This window comes from Aegilops tauschii, chromosome 7, assembly GCF_002575655.3.
Source record: "Aegilops tauschii subsp. strangulata cultivar AL8/78 chromosome 7, Aet v6.0, whole genome shotgun sequence".
In the NCBI taxonomy this organism is placed as follows: Eukaryota; Viridiplantae; Streptophyta; class Magnoliopsida; order Poales; family Poaceae; genus Aegilops; species Aegilops tauschii.
Genome location: NC_053041.3, coordinates 60,159,395 through 60,164,067, shown reverse-complemented (window position 1 = coordinate 60,164,067; position 4,673 = coordinate 60,159,395). Strand labels below are relative to the sequence as shown.

Here is a 4,673-nt window from a genome sequence, read left to right as displayed (position 1 = left end):
GGACGAAACCCACCGGGTTTTGCCTTCCCAAACCCATCCCCACGAAAAAATCGCAAACCCGTCCCCGTCCCGTCCCCGTCCCGTCACCGTGCATGGGGCTAGCATTTTGCCCGTCCCCTAAACCCATCGTATTTTCTAAACCCACGGGGAATCCACCGGGAAATCGGCATATTTAAGCAAAGATAAGTACTGGAGCTCTACCGCTCAGAACTAGAACTCTACCATTTGTGATAAATGTTGATTCAGAGGCAACCGTGTTGACCGGAGTTGCAAAAATATCACATGCTAGTAGCCTCAAAGTTGGATAATGTGTCCCACCAACTTTCTACCAATCTAACACACTAAATTTATCTCTGGACAATGGAACTGGCGCATCTTCCAAGTAACGATCTAGCTCAGATTTTGACCTAAAAGATGTTGGCCATTTTTTAGTAGCACGTTAGTTGAAGAGTGACATAAGGACTGGAGCTTGCAAAGAAGTGAATGAGCAAGATGGATGTCCATGATCATCATTACTCTCAAGATTGTACTCCTCGAATACGCTTATTGTAGTATTTTGACGGGGATGGCGGGTTTCGGGTTCGGGTATTGTTGAAACGGGCTTGAATCCGTGGAATGTGTCAGCTTTTATACTTTATCCAACAGCAACCCTGCGGGGTTAAAAAGACGTCCCCTGATAGGGTAAAAACCCGCGGGGACGCGAGTTTCGGTGCCCCATTGCCATCTTGATGTGTGACACTTGTAAATACAATTCCAGCCCATCAATACAAAGGAAGTGGTCCAGACCATGTTTAGTGGATGACATGACGTGATGGTGTAGATTGATGTATGCAGATGCTATCCATGTGAAAATGTACAAATCTGTCCCTTTATTGAAACACTAGCATAGAGTGACCCGGAACAAAAAAAATCATAAAGTGGGTCATTCTGTCCTTTCTTTTAATCCAGTTCATTTTGTGCTACAGTTTTAGAAAAGGACCAGATTTGTCCATTTTCACGCAATCCATGGATCTATAGTGGAGAAAGAAAACGACAGTCCAAAACCGATGGGGCAACTCACATCAAACTGTGCTAGTTCTCTGTTGATGTTTATTTACATTACATATATCTCCCGAAGATAGTGGCCCAGAACGAGAAAAAACTGAAGGTGCAGTGAACTCTAAAGTGTAAAAGTGTTTGATGCAAAATTAATGAGGTAGAATTAACACTATCCATGAGAAAATAAGAGGCTATTTTTTTAGGGCAAGCCTTCAGGGTGCGCTTTATTGATTTTGGCAAAATAGTTAAATTGTCTACTAGAAAAAGAATAAAATCGGCAGGGCAAAAAAATCGATAGCTCCCACTCGACACGACTAACTAGAATATGCGCTTCAATATTACTCTCCATATGGGTGAACTCAAAAGTTACATGAAAAAAGTTGCGAGCTAAGAAACGGAAGTCCTATTCTGAGCTCGGGCATAGATGCCCTCGTTATCCCCAACATCCAGTCGCTCCAAGATTCACAACTCCTGTTGTATAGTTCCAAGTATAATTATTGTATTCCAACGTTATTCAGAGACCATGCCCTGCACCTGTCCAGTAATTAATGTGACGCCGTTTGGCCTAGTCATCCCGGCTCAGACGTGCACAACGTGATGAGCCATCGCTTTCAAGATTCTGTACCGAGCTGCCTTCATTCCACTTCTTTATTTTTTTATGCTTCCTTCATTGTAAATCTGTTAATGCACCATCATCTGTTGAATTTGCACCAGGGCCATGAGTGCACGCTAGTGCATCTTCAGTTCTTCGCTCAACTCTCTACTTATGTATAGAACCTGTTTCACGCTCCCGCCCTTGGAGTTCAAATTTTAACTTTTTCAAATTCTCTTCTACAGAGAAGCAGAAAACTTATGACGCATGTACATATGCTAGCAACTAATGCTAATCACATTAAAATTTGGAGCATACAACAAATAACCTGACTCAAGTGTTGCCTGTTTCCAGAAATTCGATTCATTTCCAATTAGTCCATCAAATTCATCTCATTAGCAAGCACTGAAGATATATGTTCCAACTTCCAAGAGATCAACAACTTCATCAAACACACAACACCATGAATCTACTCGTAACAAGAAACAACACATAGAAATACAATGGTCCTTATTCTAGCACCGGCAGAAAACAAATAATGTGAAAACTACTCTACACAACAACACACAGACAAACAGATATGAATTGCTTCTAAATGGTTCGTCACTAAATCGATGCAACCCTCTAATCAGTGCACTGATCATCGCCTAGAATGCTATTTCAGCAATCGTTTTGGAGTCTTAGTTATGCAGCCTTCAAATTGCTTCGTCAGTGACCCACGACACTACAGTTCTTGCACCGAGCAGGTATTCGAGGCTATTTCAGAACATCTCCACGATCCAGGCAGGTTGAACCACCCCCCTGAAGTTGATAACAGCATAAAGAGATTGAGCCGCATCTCTATCTTGGGCATGTGCAATTGTTTGCCAACAAAATTCAGTGTCCTAGATGACTGAATTTCTCATGTGTAAGGGTGGCAACCAAAAATAGGATCAATGTGTGACATCAAAACAGTTCGTTGTACTCTCAGATTCTTTATAAACATGAAACCCACAATATTGGACAAATTATGTGATCACAGCTATGACCAGACACATCGTTCTGCTACATGTGCCAAAAACCATCAAACTCATAATAACTTTTTCCTCTATACTCTTATTACATATTCATACGTATCCTTAAGTTCAACCTTATTTAGATGCTAGGTAATAAGCACTAAAAAAAGCCCTCACCTAAATTTACATGTTAACTCCCTGAGTGCTCAAATAGGTTTTTCCCTCTCCTCTCGGTCCATATATTTTGTACTTCTCCAAACTTTGGTGGGAAGGCCAACGGAGACAAACTCATAAGAAGTTTTAATGAAAAGCATTGTAGGGTGTTGTTCTTTATCAAACAAGTGCCATCTCCAAGAGTTCTTCTTAAGCGCGAATAATGCTGACTGAGAATCTGGTTCCAGTTTTTCTGCTGAGAAAAATGTTCATTTTTGTTGAGCAGCACTGAGTCATGCCAAAGAATACCATGTGTCTTTTTATTTGACCGCTCATGAACAATGTAGCTTAGATTTTTCTCATTACCTGATACTTCATCCTAAATAATTTCAAACCCATTGGTGCAAAGGATACTTTCTAGCACAAATAAGGCCTATGTTATTATACCAAACAAACAAGCTTCAGTAACAACCGGAAATGCAATTCGGCTCCCGGGTCCAGATGATCCTGGAATCTGGACCACAGGTGCACCTCGTGATTCGAGCTTCTGTGTGTATTGTCGAGCGTATTGGATCTGGAGAATATTTGGACTCCAAAGAATCCAATCAACAAGTACAAAAGGAAACCACACTGTGATGACTGACAAGATATCCTTCTCTATGTTCATGGAATTGAACTAAGAACTAGCAGAGCACATCCAGCTTGAGATGTTTTAGTTTGCTGAGAAGATATTTGAGGCCCGTAACCGCATTTGCATATGTTTTGCAGCACGCGGCTTTGCCCATGGTTTGAGCACGGTGTTCTGCTCGGTGCAGCAGCACTATCTTCAGCCTGCAAGCGGAGCCAACTCACATATTAACTGCCCAGGATTCAGCAAGCATGATTATGGGGTAAAAATGAATTATGGCCTACTGACTGCATGTAAATCACTAGTTGTTCTACTCCACTCATCGGACCTTTCATGTACATACCTAGTTTTAGTGACTGCGAGTATAAATCCAACACTATGTTACTGCAAACACCTATTAATGGCAGGAATTTTCCACTCCTCAAAAGTTCTTTCTTTTGCAGCCCTAAATTAATGACTGGAAGAACAAATCCACCACTAACCTCTTATTCCATTCAGGTGCCCGGGGATTCATCTTCCCAGTTGACAACTTCGACGTCGGGGGTGAGCTGTCTCTCCTGTCCGTGGCCGCCGCTACCCTGGCCGCCAAGATCTGAGCTTCGGCGCTGTACACTGCCCGTTCCTGCTCCGCCACCATATCGCCTCCCGTCGCCGCTGCCGACACAGGGGGCGGCACCAAGCTCTCTGCAACCTCCTCCAGGGAAAGTGGATCTGATTCAGGCCGAAACCAAATCCTGTCAATCACTAAATCCAGGGGACAAAGAATAGAGACGAGATCGCTAGACAAGCAAGGATGTACGTACTCGCGCATCGGCTGCAGCAGGAACTCCATGGTGCCTCGCCACTGGCACTCCTCTCTAATGGCAGCCAATTTTCTGCGTGAACCCACCGAACGGAAAGTGGATTTCCTTTTTTAGAAAGTATTTGGTCCACGGATCAGATGGGTACGCCGATTCCGACCCACAACCCACCTCGTCAACGCCAAACGGACGCTACCCTGCCGTTAAAATAGGGCCCACCAACCACCCGCGGTCGGGTACGTATTTCTGAACAGCGTTCATTTTCTGGCAGCCCACCAGCGCCTGCAAAAAGGCATGGACCACATCCAAATGCGTCACTCAACGTCCAGGATTGCGAGCTCATTTGAGCTCGCGCTCAATAACTCCACGTCCGCTAAGAAAGAACAAAACCGTTCACAGGCATGAGGATCTGTGCTCGCACTTGTATTTTCGGTCGTATATGCAATGTATCGATATAAAAATGCTGT

The 4,673-nt window shown here is 43.5% G+C and overlaps 1 long non-coding RNA gene across 1 annotated transcript; it reads right to left on the bottom strand.

The window, feature by feature from the left end:
• Positions 1–3,189: 3,189 nt before the first annotated feature.
• On the bottom strand, positions 3,190–4,309 carry LOC120967915 (uncharacterized). The gene is made up of 3 exons (XR_012189836.1): positions 4,210–4,309; positions 3,889–4,117; positions 3,190–3,609 (listed from the first exon to the last, which is right to left on the bottom strand). It is a non-coding gene; the product is annotated as an uncharacterized lncRNA (long non-coding RNA).
• Positions 4,310–4,673: the final 364 nt, after the last annotated feature.